A 17249-nucleotide genomic window follows, 5' to 3' on the forward strand; every position below is an offset into this window, starting at 1 on the left:
TTATGTGCAAGCTTATGCAACTGTTTATTCTCATGCTAGCGCCCTCTAATCTCCTATTTAAGACTCATCACTTTAGCCGCCAATGATTCAACTTGATGGGTTCGAGCAAATAGACGTTGGGCCATATTAGACACAGAACCCGCACACTGCACACTGAGAGCCAGAGAATCCTTAACAGCCAACTCATCAGACCGTTTGGAAAGTAATCTGTTATCTTTGGAAGTGACAAGGTTCTAGGCCACCACCGCAGCAGTCATATCATTCTTCATCATCGAATCCCCAACGGTAAGAGGACCAGTAGGGGATATGAAGGATGGGCGCCATATGTTGTCTGGAGAAGGCATGGATGCCTCTTCACCAAGGTTCAAGTCAAAATGACGGTCGGAGGGGCCGTACATCTTCAAAGGTGTTGAAGAAAAAAGAGGTCGGACAAATCGAGATCTTAGAAGTGCAATGAAGGGAGTTTCTATGGGCAGAAATTCAAGTGTGCTTAGAAACGAACTGTTTATCCTCTATAAAAATCAGCACTTAATAGGATTTCAGAAATCGAAGAGGCCAATTCAAAAATCGAAGAGGCGCTAGCTTTCTCAAAAGCTGAGCTTGCTCAGAAACCACGGGTCATCCTCTATTCCAGATTTGTCTACACTTGTCACATGCAACCTCTGCACTCAACGGAGCTTAGAAATCGAAGAGGCAAGCTTAGAAATCGGAGAGGCATTTGCCTTTCCAGACGTGTCAGCATCTGTCATATGCACACTCAGCTTGCGAAAATCACAGGCAATTTGTCGAAGCGCCGATTTCAGATATTGAAGAGGCATTTGCTTTTCCAAATATGTCAGCATCTGTCACATGCACACTCAGCCTTGCAGAAATTACGGGCAATCTGTCAAAGATTTCTGGTGACGTAGAAAGCACGTGAAGATTACTATTCAATAATCCAACAGTTGCCGACAAGATTGAAAGAATAGTACCGGTTATTAATTCATATAAATGTCGACCTTCACCCCCCATTGCAAGGCAAACATACATAACCCTTCTTCATCTCCGAGAATGCCTTCCTAACAAAGCCTCTCGAGTCACTCAGTGTTCCTTATTCCCTAGGATACCTCTGCAAATAACCCATCAAAAGCAAAAGTATTTCATATCATGAAGGTTGAAAGCAAGAGTATCTCATATCATGCTTTCTCCCTGTCCTTCTCCTTGTCATTGTTTTCATCTGCGGGACAAGGAGAAAGAGAGTAATCAGCAAGCACTTCGTATCAATCTTCTGATCTGGAACCGACTGCCTAGAACCTCTTCCTGATTACTTACCTAGCCTTGCTCTCGAGTACTCATCTTCAACATCTTATGCTTCCTCTTCGTCTACCACTTCTGCCTGGGGAACAGATAAGGGAAGTGAAAATGATACCTCGAAGCATGTGGAGACAATGTGCTAATTCATCCTCAGCTAGGGACAAGGAGAAAGAAAGCAAATGGTCGGCACTTGGAAAAGATTAAAGAAAGAAACAGACCATCACCTCTACCTCGTGTCTGCCTGCCGTGCAGAAGAAACAAGTAGAGAAGAATGCAGACTGCACAACCAAGGAACTCTGATATTCCTCACTCAGAATTCCAAACCAGTTCGAGATCAAAGCTGTGGAAAGTCAACAAGATCATCTATCTCCAAAACCAGATTTGCGTTCTTAAACTCTACTCTGTCTGGTTTTTACTTTGCTATACTTGTCATGTTTATTCGTTGTTTGTTTGTTTGCTTGTTTTTGTGTAAGTTTATGCTTGAAACATTGAGGACAATGTTTGATTTAAGTGTGGGGGAGTAACCAAGTTGTTTTGCATGAAATTCGTAGGAGTTTATCACCCATTACTTCTAGTGTTGTTCCTTGCTGTTTTTAAGTGTTTGTAAGCTGTTTTGGAGTGTTTTAGTGTGTTTTGACATAAAAATCCGAAAATCTCATAAAAATTTGAAAAGTTGTTTTGAAAAACCCAAAAAGAGAGTTGTTTTTATGTGTTTGTTTGTGTCTTAGGGTACCTTCCAACACAATGATGAGGATTTGGTTTTTAATTACATGACTGTTAAAGAGAGTTATAAACATGGATGAAAATTTGATTTACTCTTTGGTGTATGCTTGGTTGTGGTTATAATTTATGAATTCACATGCAATCATAAAGGAAAAATCAGTTTTTGTAAGATGCTTGAAGGAAGGAACTCAAATGAACGCTACAACCTTGTGACACTTGAGCCTAAACGTTTATTTGGAGAGTTAATAATCTGTGCATCATTGTTTTCTAAAGTCGTTGCATGATCTCATTATTCTTTGCTTGATTGCTACTTAGAAGGCATTTCATCATTTAGTTCTCAATGCTAGAACTCATGCCTATTTCATTCAAAGCATACTATTGATTTGCATAACACATATTCAAGATGAAGTTGTGTAGTGACCACCAAAGCCAAATTGTCGTGCCCCTATTTTATTATGTGTTTAAGTTTAACCCCGTTGAGCCTTGTTAAGCCTATGTTCTTTGTTAATCCACACTATCCTTACCTAGCCTAGTTTTAGGACCATCCATACCCTTGTTCTTGAAGCATAGTAAAGCATGACTTAAAATGAACTTTTTTTTTTATAAATGTATTGCAGAAAGCAAGTGTGGGGGACGTGATTCTTGTGTGTGTGTATGTGCCAAAGTCCTTAATAAGGTACGGGTAGAAAAAAAATAAAAAATAAAAAATAAAAAGAGTGAAAAGAAAAACGTTTGTTAAAAAAGGGTCCAAAACATTGAATTCGGCCCTAAGTGTTGCTTGAATCTTCCCTTTGTGTTTAAAAGTTCATTTCTGCATTATTAAGTGAATCTCAAGTGTCTATTTCATTCCTTTGCTTGCTATCGCTTTAAGAACATTTGCTATCCCTATCCTTTCTTTGTTAACCATTACCCCCAAGCCCCGTTACAACCCTTGACTTCAATCTTGAGTGTTGTGTGTTTCAATTCGTGGAGTTTGAAATTGGTATGAGCATATGGTATCACTGGTTCTCGCATCTAAGTAGTAGCATTCCATTCATGAGATCATATCTAAACATGCTTATTAACTCCAGAAATTGCTTTCTTTGTAATAACATATGTGAGTACTAGTCTTCCATGTTTACATCAATCTGCTCACATATAACTAGTGTAGGGTGTGTAGTCAGAAAATGTGTATGAAAATAGAGAGTATCTTGTAAAGAATTGAGCAAATTCTCTAAGGCATGTTACTACATTCAAAATATCGTTTTAATTGGTTAATTGCGAACTAGTAAGTGGTGACTGTAATTAAGTATGTGCTCAAGTGTGCAGATGACTAAAAGCTGTGGGAATGATGATTTTTAACATGTCATGTGCATTGAAAATCCTTAATGCAAATGTTGGAAGGTTAAGTTGTGTTCTGTTTGTTTTGATTCGTTTGTTTCTTTTGTTTTGCTCGAGGACTAGCAAAAGCTAAGTGTGGGGGAATTTGATAGGAGCATATTTATGCGACTAAGTTAGCTTATTCTCATGCATTTATGTTGTTATTCCTTAGTAGTTTTAGTGTTTAAAGTCATTTTTGTGCAATTTCAGGTTCTAAGGACAAAGTATGCAAAAATGTGCATTTTGGAGCCTTTTGGAGCAATTTTGGGCTTGGAATAAATATCACATGCTTGGAACTAAAGGAATGGACGAAATTGAAGACCTAAAGATGAGGATTCCTACTTGAAGTAGGAAAGTTAAGCCAAGGTTTCCTATTTTGGTTAGATCTTTCCTAAATCCCAAATGTCCCTAAGTTCCAGCAACATTGAAGGTTTCCTATGCATTTTAGGACACAAATTAAGGATTCCTTGTACCATAACAAACCTTTGCCGTGCACTCCATCCATGTTTAATTCTTGCATCAATCATCACTTCACTTTCACCTTTGAATCATTTCAACACCACTCCATTTTACCCATGCTTTGCCGTGCACTTCCTCTATAAAAGGAAGTGTGTGTAACATAAATTGAGTTTATACTTTGTTAGATCATTCACTCCCATTTCAACACAACCTTCATCCAAACACATCCATTCATCTTCACATCCATTCCTCCATACAAACAAACCTTTAAACACTCACCAACACCTTGTGCCGTAGCAAAGGAAGGGAAGGAAAGTGCTTGGACGTGCTTGCTGTCCAACTTGGATCGTTGGAGCGTTTAGGTGTTTTCTTTCTTTTGTTTAAATTCATTTCCTTTCATTTTGTTGTAAATATGAGTGGCTAAACCCCTCTTGGCTAGGGGTGATTTCAAAGCCATGATTATGTGTGCAATATAATTTGATAAATTCCAGTTATGAACTCTTGAATCGTGAATGCAATTGGCTTAACTATTTGATTGATAACTTATTTGTATTTGTTAATTAAGGGTCGACACTTAATTGGCATGCATAAATCCCTTGCTAGAATATAAGGAAGTTTCACATAATCGTTACAAACTTGTACTCACATGTAGTGAAGGTCGCTTATAAATGATCACGTTAAATTCAATTCCTAGCATGAGTGACATGATGTCATAGTTGCAAGTGCTTTGTCAATGCTTATGATTTTCATTAAACGTAATGATCTTTGATTGTATCTCTATTATGATGTCATGTAGGGAACTTTAGAAGAATGTTTTGGGTTGTCGAATGATATCATCCAATCCAATAAAACAAGGAAAATCTGAGAGTTAATTAGTGATGTCACGGTTAATTTGGAGCATTGTCGTTCATAATTCAATGAAGTAGTAACTAGAAATTGAGTTGTTTGCATACATATCATGTGTGGAGAAAAAACCTCTAGCTATCCCATCCATCATCTTATTTCTCAAATTTGTTTTACAATCTGTCTAGTTTTTCATACTTATTTGTTTGTTTCAACTTCGTCCAAAACTCAATCCCCCTTTACTTGAGTGTGTCTAATTAGTTAGAATCTGTTTTAATTTGTGTTTTTAAATGTTTTGATTCAAGTAAAAGTCAATTTTCATCCAAAGTCATTCGTAGTGTCTAGTTTAAGTTTATTTAGTTGTTTTAAGTTGTTTTGAGTATTTTAATTTTGCTTTGAGTCTTGTGAGTCTTGTTAAGTGTTTTTAAATTTAGTTTTATGTTTTTGAGTCAGTTTAGAGGTTATTAGAAAGCCCTCATAATCCCCGGTCCAGAACGATCCCTACTTATACTTGTACTACAATTGTCAAAAGAGGGTTAAATTTGTGTGTTAAAATAATTTTTGCATCACTTGCAAGCTATTCTCTTTTCCCTCCAATGTGTGCCGCACCCCTCTATCCCTTTTCCTTTGTGGATTCTGATCTATTAGGCCTTATTCCTTGTGGATTTGGGTTATACAAATCCTTTTCTGAAATTAATTGGGCTAAACTTTTTCCTTAGTGGATTTAAATCCTTGTGCAAAACCCTAGGGCCCTAATTCTCCTAGTGTGCTGATTTCTAACCTTAATCTGATTTACCCTAGGGTTTTGTTAAGCCTATATACCACTCAAAAACACCTTTGCCGCAACCCTAACCACCATTCTACATCATAAACCACCATTCTACACCATCATACATCTGAGCCGCACCTTTTGGAGAAGAAAAAGAGCCTTGCCGTGCATTCCATTGATGAAGGAGGGCCTTGTGCGCAAGCCATCTGCATCCTTGGGAGTTCTAATAGTTCTTTCTTCACTCGTTTCAATTTTGATGTTTATTTAAATTTGCTTTTCAATTGCTATGAACATGTGTAACTAAATTCTTATTAGTTAGTGGTGAATTCGAAGCCATGGACATATGTTAATAAGAATTGATTCCTTTTAGTTATTGTTTCATAATACATGAATGCAATTTACTTATCTATTTGATTGATAACTTATTCTTGTGTGTTGATTAAGGAGGCCTACTTAGTTTGCATGCTTGAATCTGATGCTAAATTATAAGGGACTTTTACCTAATTGTTAGGAACTTATGATTACAAGTAGTGAAGATTGTTAGTGACAATCGTGTTAAGTAGATTATTAGCAAGAGTATCATACAGTTCATAGTTATAATTGTCTTGTCAATGCTTATGATTTCCATGGAATTTAATGATCTTTGAATGTATCTCTATCATGTTGTTCATATAGGGAACTTGAGAAGAATAATTTGGGTTGTCACATGCATTCATCCAATTCAATGAATTTAGGAAAATCTGAGAGTTAATTTGTGCATTCACGATTAATTTGGGGCATTGTCGTTCATGGTTTAAAGAAACAATACTGGAAATTGATTTATGTTGCATACGTTCATGTGTGGAGAAGGATCCTCTAACTAGCTTTTCACCCTTGAATTCATCTCAATTTCGTTTTAGTTTACTTTGTTTTGCAATTTGTTTAGTTTTAATTCAATTTCGTCAGAAATCAAACCCCTTTTTCTGTTTTGTGCTATTAGGTCAGAATCTGTCCTAATTAGGTTCTTTAGAGTGTTTTGAGTCAATATAGGTTAGAATTGGCCCATAAACATTGTTTGGGTCTTAGTTTAGTCTTAAATTCGTCCAATTTAATCCCTAGAATCTGTTTTGAGTCTAATTGTTAGTATTGTGTTGTTTTGAGTCTTTTAAGTGTATTCTGAGTTAGTTAAGTTACAATCTATTTTCTTTTAATCTTTTGAGTCAAAGTAAGTTTTAATTTCGTCCAAATCACTTGTTAGGTCTAGAATTGAGTCTTTTTAACTTAGTTTTGCAAATTTGAGTGTCTTAGGTCAGTTTAGAGTCGATTCTTGTGTTTTTAAGTTTAGTTTAGTGTTTTAGAGTTTAATTTGGGTAGATTAGCAGCGCTAGTTAATCCCCGGTTTAGAATGAGAAACACACTAAAAACACTTAAAACAATGAGAAACAACTTTAGAGGTGCTAGGTGATAAAATCCCACGAAAATCAATGCAAAACAATTTGTTTACCCCCCCCCCACACTTAAACCAAACATTGTCCTCAATGTTTCAAACATAGACTTACACAAAAGCAAGCAAATGACACAACAAACAAGCATGACAAACATGGCAAAGTAAAAGCAAGAAAGAGTAGAGTTTAAGAACGCAAATCTAGTTATGATGTCGGGGCTTCCTAGTTCTTCTTTATTCGCATGGGTTGCCTCCCAAGAAGCGCTTGCTTAAACGTCTTCCAGCGGACGGTACCTCCATTCAAACTCCCCTAGGTCCCACGACATGGAATTGATCTTTGAATGGGAGGTGATACTTGAAATGATCCACGAATGGTTTAAATTCTAAAGTTGGTGCCTGAATCATTAACAATATATTAGTATAAAACAAAATTGAAATTCGGGGCGGTGGCTTACCTGTGTGCTCTAACATGAACTCAAGAATAAACACCCCTTCGAAAGTTGTAGGACTAGAAAATTCAACCAGATTTGGTGTTGTGAGAGTTATGACTTGTCCCGTGTCATAAAATCCTACTTCTTTGGGAATTATCGTCTCAAGTACATCCCCTTTGATGAATTCTTGATACTCCCCAGCCACTTCTTTCTCTTTAATCATTCTTCTCGTTGTACAAAGTTCTTTGAACAATTCAATACATTCTGGAACTTGATTTGTTGTACCAAGAATTTGGATATTACTTTGCACCTTTAGAATGGCTTCCAAGATGTCTTTTTCACTTTCTTCTTCCTTAGAAATCATGAACCTGCAAGGGATAGGGACATTTGGTGGAATAGGGTTACAAAGAATTGAATTTGGAACAACCTTACCTAAATTGGATGGTGTATGAGCCTTAGAAGGTTACGGCAAGGGATGTTCTTCCCTTGTCGTGGCCTTGTCCACCTCTTCTTCTTCTTGCAGCAGCTGTTCATCCACATTATGGCTGTGTTTGGACATTTTTGGGTCAGCTCCAACCTCTATACTACTTCCCAAGGTGATAGCTTCAGTGATTTCAAAGTCTCTCGTTAGATTGAAAATGGTTGAGTTGGAGAGTTCACTTTGTTCTTGAATTTGCCCCATGAATTCTGCAATCTCTCCAAGTTGATTTTTCAATTCGCTCATCTCCTTAGCTTGGTTTTGTAAGCCCTGTGTCAAAGAAGTTAGAACATCAAGAATTTTATCATTATCTATGGACATACTTGAATTCGATTGGAATTGTTGTGGGAGAGGCTGTGGTGGCTGCATAGTTCTTGAATAGAACTCCTCATATTGCAGCCAATATCCATCTTGTTGAAATTGTTGAGGTTCCCTCCACATAAAATTTGAATAATCTCTCCAATCTGAATTGTAAGTGTTGAAAACTGGTTGTTTCTTGATTGATTATGGCTTTGATAACCCCAGGCACCTTCATTCTCAGTTAATTGAGGATGTTGATAAGTTTGATACCTTTGCCTATAGGACACACCAAATGTGGGGACACTTTTCATTGTGGTCCTTTTGATATACTGCAACAACTAAGAAGTAAGATTCTCCATTTAAGCTTGAAGATTAGCAATTGCCATGTCTTGCTTCTCTAGTACCTAAAATCAAAGAAAGAAAACTAAATCAAATATCAAAAGTAAAATAAACAAAACAAGGTGATTAGCAATTTTGCTAAACCCTGGCAACGGCGCCAAAATTTGATGTGAAAATTAACTTGACACACAAATTAAACCCTATTAAACATGTAATTGTAGTATTAAGCAAGTAGGGATCTTTCTAGATCAGGGATTAACTAGGGCTGCTAATCAACACAAATAAGACTCAAAAACACTAAACTAGACTCAAAACTGACTCAAAACAGCAACAATAAAAAATACTCAATTCTAGACCTAACAAGTGGTTTTGACGAAAATAAGACTTAACTTGACTCAAAAGACTAAAAGAAAACAGATTATGACTCAACTAACAAGACTTAATGAAAGGGGGATTGTTTTTGACGAATTTAAAACTTAAAACAGAAACTTTGCATAAAACACTTTAAGAAAACGAATTTGGTGAATTAAAAAGGGTGAAAAGCTAGTTAGAGGGTCATTCTCCACACATGACATGTGCATATAAACTAATTTCCAGTATTGTTCCCTTAGACCATGAATGACGACACCCCAAGTTAACCGTGACAGCACAAATTAACCATCAGATTTTCCTTAACTTATTGAATTAAACGAGATACGCATCACAACCAAATTATCCTTATCAAATTCCATAACTATGAAAAGCATGATAGAAAGACATATCAAAGGTCATTAAGTTCTTTGAAAACCATAAGCATTGACAAGGTATTCATAACTATGAAAAGCATGATACTCTTGCCTAGGATTTACTTAACACAATCATGACTAGTGACTTTTACTACTTGTGAATATAAGTTCATAATGATTAGGTGAAACTCCCTTATACTCTAGCATCAAATTCATTCATAAACAACTCAGATAAGCAAATCACATTCAAGACTCAAGAAACAATAACTGGATGTAATCAATTCATAAAAAGCAAATAATCATGGTTTCGAATTCACCTCTAACTATAAAGAAATAAGTTCCTCATGTTCGCAATTAAACAAAGACAATTAAATTTAAACATTGAAAACAAAGATAGAATACACCTAGAAACGCTCCAACATTCCAACTTCTTGAATGGTAAGCACGGCTCCAGGTGGCTTCTTCTTCTCCTTCCTTGCACAGCTGCAGCACAATGGGGATTTTCTGAATTTATGGCTCTTAGGTGTGGTGGATGTTGTGGTGATTTGATGGTAGATGGTGGTGGTTCTGATTTGTGGCAGAAAATATGTATTTATAGGCTAGGGTTTTGTGCAAAGTAGTGGAGGAGAATGATTACAAAATCCTAGAGGAATAGGACTAGGAAATTCAGCACAAAACTTCTAGAAAGGGATCAAATTCGTCAAATTTCTAGTGGGAAAAAGGATCAGGTTATTTGCATTGTTTCAGGGCTTCTAGAATCAGATATTAGGTATTCTAATGTGATAAGGAGTTCCCCTTACAGCTGGAATTAAGGTAAGATAGGATTAGGATATGATAAAGATAAGATAAGGTTAGTTTGGATAAGATAAGGTTGGATAAGGTTTTGGGTAAGATAAGGCAGTTTGGATAATATCTCCTTCTTTTGAGTTGATTCCTTATCTTCAATGTCTTGAATTAATTTTCTCAACTCTTTAGTACATTCCTAGCCTTTCTTGAACTTCAAATTCGTCCATTTCTTGTGCTCCATATGTAAGCTATCCATTCCAGCCCAAAACTGCTCTAAAATGCTCCAAAATGCACTTTCTTGCCAATTTTGTCATTTGGACCTACAAACATACGAAAATAGCTTAAAACACTATAATAAGTATAAACTAGCTATGAAAATGCAAGAAAACAAACTAACTAAGTCGCATAAATATGCTCCTATCACATACCCTATTGCACTGCCAAGCATTTCTGACAAAATCTTTAAACTCATGATGGAGAAACTGTTGGAAATATGCCCTGAAAGTCAATCTTTGGAAGAAACCTTTCAGGACAAATGAATCGATGTATGGATGACTCTTATACATCAAATGGCAAAGACACGAATTAGGACTATCTCAATAAACTATATATGTCCTAAATAGTGTATCCATGGACAATGGATCGATTGAAGAAGTAATCTAATGATGTTAGACTACAGAGACCTTCTTCACATAACCATTGTGTCCAAAAGGTTCCTAGTCATTGGATTGTCAGAGGGAAACTGACAATGCTTAGACCGGTACATACTGTGTCCGCTTCAAATGGAAGGATGGAAAGTCTCATCCCATTCGTGTTGTGACACTAAGACAAGTATGTAGGTGCTCATTAAGAGAATGAGTTCACTGAACGCAATCGAACGAGAGTACTTGCATGGAGGTCTACTCACATGTCAAGCAAGTAACTCTAATGGTTGGAATAATGTAAGTAGTCCTTTGACCTGAGGCATCGTCGTTGTCTTGTGGCTAAGTACTTAATCTTTGATTATGTCAAAGTCACCCCATTCGTGGATGTCCACGGCATAATTGGGGTTAAGCCACTTAGTCATGAAGGCAAGTGAATGCGCAACAAGGAATCTCTAATCCTCGATTAGAGAGGAAGAATACTCTAAGATATGATTCGGGAATCTTCGGCCGAAGTATCGAGCGTAATAAAGGAAAGCGTTCCTATACGACTCAATTGAATCATATAAGAAGGAATAATCACATTAGGGGTTTGACATAATATATCCATACCCTAGTAATGTGATTGAGAGTATTGTTTTAGAGAAGGATCGAATTACATTGTAATTCCAACTGAATAGGTTCTCCGAACAACTTCTACATTAGCTTGGATAGCTATGACATATGGTTAGATGTCACTCATAGCTTGTGAGTTCTTCTAGATGATTAAATGTAGTCATCAAAGAAGAAAGGTGAATTAAAATGAAGTTTTAATTCACTAAGTGATTGGATTAAATATAATCAATTGGATTGATGTCAATCACCCCACTGCCTTGCTAATTAGAACCTAAAATGATTGTACACCGATACACTCTTGTAGTGAGTAATTAAAGGATGATGGAAATAATTAATTGGATTAATTAAGTGTTCTGATTAATTTAGAAAGTCTAAAGAAATCATAAAAGCGATAAAGGATCGTTTTGGGCTTAAAGAAACGTTCGGGTTTAATTGGGCCCATTGGGCCTAAACCCATTGGGCTTTTATTCAAGCATAGGATGACTTGAAATAATAAAAGCCCAAAGCCCAAACCAAACACTATAGGGCCGGCCACTTAAAGGTTTTGGGAGAGACATTTAGTCAAGTTGTTGACTAGGTTTCTTTTGTCTATATAAGGAACTTTATAGCACTAAGTTCATTAGGGTTTTTGTGTGTTTAAAACAACAAAGAGGCAAAAGAAATATCTCTCTAAAACACTACAAAGGCCGGCCACCTTGGGGGTGTTTTTACTAACACATCTTTCACCCTTTTGGTTATTCCTCCATCCATCTCACTACACTAGTGGGTGTGGATCTTTAGAGGTCTTCTCCTTTGGAGACTTAAGGAGAACCTTGGAGCACTCTTACTAACAAAGTGGAGGAGGCAAGGAGGGAGGCTAGGCTCAAGGACTTCAAGGAGCAAAGGGCTTGGAGGTGGTCCATCATTGGTCTAAAATCAAGATCAAGAGGTATAGATCTATTCCTTGACTTTGTTCTTAAGTTAAATGTTTTGATGCATTATATATAAACCTATGAACCTTGAAGGGGATTTGCATGACTATTGCTTTGATATTATTTGATAAATTGCTTCCGTTGCTCATGTATATAAATTTTGAATTGTATATGCATGCTAGTCATTTAGAAATCCCATGTGTTAAGCTCATAATTTTCCCTTCAAGTGGTATCAGAGCCAAAGGTTTATGTATAATGTGTCCTTATGGATTTTATGCATATGGGTATTAATATTATGTATGACATAATTATTGGTTCATTCAAAATAAGTTTATCTTTTGTTTTTCAATAGTTGAAAAATGTTAGTCAATAGTTGAGAAAGGTATGTATGCAAAAAGATGTTTTGTATGCATGAATGAAAATTGAGTTTTGAACTAGTTTCATATATTATTTCTTCATTTAAAGTATGTTTATCTTTTGTTTTTCAATGGTTGAAAATATAAATCAAGAGTTGAAAAGATATGCATGTAAAAGTTGTTTTGTATGCATGAATGAAGAATAAGTCATGAACAAAATTTTGGGGTTTTGTTCTTTATGGTTGGCACGGTTTTGGGGTGGTTTTTGGGTTGTGTTTGTGTTTTATTGTAAACCACTCACACATCCTTTTAAAGCTAGAAAGTAGAAACCTTGTCACTTTTGTTTTTTGGGTTTGAAAAATCACCAAGAATACACAAATCTTGAAAATATGTTCATGGTTTTGTTCTTGGTGTTCATGGTTGGTTTTTGGTGAAAATGGTTTTATTTGGTTTTCATGCATAGTTTTATGGTTTTGGATGATGTTCTTACCATCCATAACCATATTAAAACTTATTAAACCCTAGACTTGTCTAGGAGATTTCCATCACCTTTTTCATTAAAATCATTTAAACCAAAACCAAGTGACAAGTAAATTTGGATTTTTCTACCTTGCATTGAATTAAAGCAAGATGGGTGAGACTTCCCATCTCCCCTTAATGTGGCCAGCCACCCTAGTGGATTTATCCACTTGGGGGGTCTTTTGTAATTTGGAAAAAGATATTTTATACTTTTGAGTATTTACGGTTTGACCCCTAACTTTTTCTTATTTGCATTTAGGCCCCTACTAACTAGAAAGTTAAAATAATTGATTTTAATTTTGTTAGTTGTTTAAACTCATAATTCTATTATGCCCATATGCACTAAATCTAAATGTTCATGTTGCATTCCATTTTGATTATTTAATGTGATTAAGTAGTTAGAAAAGGGTGACTATGGACTTATGCCTTAAACGATAATTGAGCTATGAGATAAGGCGCTAAAATCAAATTGTTTGAACCCTGGGAATGTGTTTTAATTACTGTTTTTAATGGACCTTGTCACATTTGACATTAATCTATCTCTCCCTCTTAGTATGTGTAATTTGTAGGAATTTGTACAAATCGGTTTGTAATTCTTATTATTTCTTAATCTCTTTTAGTTAGTTAATTCCCTCTAGTGCTAGACTAGAGTTTCTTTAAGTATTGGTAAGGAGACATAACTAAAAGAGGGTTTTGACATGAGATTAAAGATTAAATGGGTCCAATGCCCTAATTAGCAATGAATGATTGTCTTTCATTTCTAATGGCTCAATGAAAATGTTTTAATTGGATTGAAAAGCACATAATTAAATTGACACAACCTCCCCGAGTTTATATTCAACAATGTTGGCTCGTTGTTGCAATAACCTAATAAGTCCATGGTCATCCAAGAGCCTAAGATAACTATAAAGTCCAATTTAAAAGGAATGCAAAAACCTTAGTAGTAGTAGTTACTTCCAATATTTGAAAAATTCGTTTTTGATATTGATTTGTTTTTCTTAAAACAAATAGTGGGAGTATCATACGCTACTAAACTATAATGAAAACAATTAGTAGTTATATATATCTCCAATATTTTGAAAAATGTTTTGATATTGATTTGTTTTATGAAAACGAATAGTGGGGATATCATATGCTACTAATTTCATTAACTTTGGACTAGTAGTTGTAATAGGACATTATTTATTTGAATATGATTAAATAAATAAAATTGATGAGACCTTAAAATCCCTCAACCAACATACAATATTAAGTTGAAAGCGTAAGAGTGCTTTGAACACTTTTTCGTGGCCTTCCACCGTGGTAGGCTCCAATCGTTTATGACTTGTACATCGCCTTCACCTTATCATGGGGGAGTGCAAAGTGCATGCTTATACTCAGGGGGAGTTTATTTAAAACATTTGATGAGGTTAAGGTAGGCAACGAGTGTGGCCAACATCGTATCATCGTGAGGTCATGCTTGAACCCCTATCTAAACCGGCATGGTGGGAAAGAACTTAACTAAGAGAAATAATGCCAACATCGTATCATCGTGAGGCATTACTCTCTAGAGGCCAAAAAGATGGGTAATCACAAAAATTGTTGTGAATGGGTAATTGTACCCTCTCATTATTATTTTTGCTAGCCAACATCGTATCATCGTGAGGTGGGCTTGGTAATAGTGAGATGTCTTATGTTCGATTCTCATCAAAGGCGAATTTGAACCACATTATTGCTAGCCCATTGTCAGGCATAGCCCAGCTCCTCTCCCCCTTAGCATCTCCAATGGAGTCCCTACCATTATCTACCACCATATGTACTTAAATTTATGGACTTTATAACTTCCAATGGGCCGGAGCTACAGTCACTATAGTAGAGCCCTTATAATTTTCCTCACATTTGAGGATCAAGTAGGTATTGTACTTACTCAATTTTTTATTTACAAATCTGTACTTACTCAATTTTTTATTCACAAATCTGACTTTTACAATGTGAAACCTGCCTCATATTTGAAATAAGGGACCCACAAATTTGTTGATTTGCACAATTGATTTGACCATTGTTTTTGTTTGTTGATTTTGACTTTTACCATTTGCTGATTTGCACAATTATTTTTCACATGTGAATCTACCTTCCCTCAAATTTTTTTATTTACACAATTATTTTGCACAATTATTTAGCACATTTGACTGTTGTTTTGCACATTTGCTCATTAGTATTGAATCAATGATTTTTTTTTAAGGAAAAACTAATGATAATGGCTTCAAATCTTTGCATTTTAATTAAAAAAAATCATCTACTAACTTTATTTAATGATAAGAACAAAAGAATAAAAATAAAAACATAAAAACTACAACTCGCGCATACCCCTCCCCTTTTTGCCACACATTTTTTTTTCTCCCGTTGTAAGCTATCATTAAGAATTTTTTCTTTTTTTTGCTTATAATAAGAATAAAGCTTCAAATCGAATTACATTTTTCAGTTTTATTTTTTGTGGTGTTGTGTATCAACCCACCCCTAATTTTACGATTTTATTAATTTTAAAAGAGTGAATTGACAAAAATGCCCCTAGAGACGAGATTGTTGGCTTTCGTTGACTATCATTTCGTGATGCGTATGAACTATTATTTTACCGTATTCTCCAAGTCCTTGACGGTACGTATGTATAGGCATAAGCGGAATCGAAATCAGTTACGATGGAGGTTTTACAGAACTACAAATTCAAAAATACTTTTATAAAAAATTACTATTTTATATTATATATATATTTTTATAATTATTATATAATTATTTTAATATTTTCTAATTGGATATTTTAAATATTTTAATTTTTGGCCCGTGGAGCCTACACCCATACAAGCTCTCCACTATCTTGTTGCCACATTTCCTTTCTCCCAACACTCCCTGATCTCTTTCTCTCTTCACTCACCCTCTCTCCTGCTGCCAGCTCACCTCTTCTCCCTCTTATCTCTTTCGGCTCTCTTTCTCTACTGATAATGGCGCCAAGACCCAGCATACCCTCGTCATTATGGTGAGCTCTACCACCACCAACGACCACCACCTCATCGTGCACCTTCCCCTTTCCTCCTCGTCTCAAACTTGGACACTCTTTCTCTATGCTCGCTGCACAAGGATGCCAACGAGAATCCAATAATCCCCTTCACTTCTCGACCTCGGTAAAGACTCGCACCACTCCATGTTCTTTTAGTTTTCGATTTTGAGCTTACATGCAACTTTTGGGTAGGTTTTGCATAGAAAACAACTCGGGGGAAACACTCCCCAATTTTCTACGAAGGACCCACAAGTCGCAGCCTTTTTTCGGTCACTTTCTGGCCACAGCTAAGCTTCGTGTTGGTAAAACCTTGTTCACCTTTCCTTTAGCTTCAATTTCATATTTAGATTAGTGAAAATAGTGGAGATTCAAGCTCGATCAAAGCTCGAGAAAATTTTCCCAGTTTCCGGCCAAGCCGACCCTAAATATAAAAAAATAAAAATAAAAAAATAAAAAAAAAGAAAGCCCTAAGCCCAAACCCGAATCCAAGCATAGATCCATACCGGCTCGGACCCATTTAGGAATTTGGAGGGAATATTCTGTTAACTTTCCACAAAACTTTAATGGAATATTTTGTCTAAGGATGGAATATTCCGTTAAAGTTAACTATTGATCATTAGTTGACTTTTGTTGATTTTTTCAAAATTATCTTGGAATCCCTCCTAGGCTAATTTCGACGTTCCAAGTCCCTTTTTGGCATCTATTTAGTGAAATCCCAAAGTTTTGACGTAGTTGACCGTTGGGGCGGCTCAAATGACTTTTTAGGGTTAACCGTTGACTTTTTACAAAATTTGCCCAGGACCCTTCTTATCGTATTTCAACGCCTTAATTCCAAATCCGCACTCTGTTTCCCAAATTTAATTGTTGTAGTTGAGTTTTACTAACGGGTCCTAATATTATGCTTAGGTGCGATTCCTATTGAAGACTCCGGCTTTCCTAGTTCAAAAAACTGCGACCTAGCAAGTATCTATGATTGGATCTTTTCTTTTATATAGTATATATATTATTTGAGTTTCCATACATATATTACTAATGCATCATTTTCTAAGTGATGCCATAATTAAGTTGACGTTATAAGAATTGTCGCAATGATGAAAATTATGAGATCATTGTGAATCTTAGGGGTTGCACAGGTATGCATATTATTACGGGATGCCTTAATTATATTTGCGGTAGTGAATAGTATTATGTCGACGGAAGTTATCGATTTACCGTTGTATGAGTTTATTTACATTATCTTCTCATCGT

This window comes from Malus domestica, chromosome 08 (genome assembly GCF_042453785.1).
Source record: "Malus domestica chromosome 08, GDT2T_hap1".
Taxonomy (NCBI): Eukaryota; Viridiplantae; Streptophyta; class Magnoliopsida; order Rosales; family Rosaceae; genus Malus; species Malus domestica.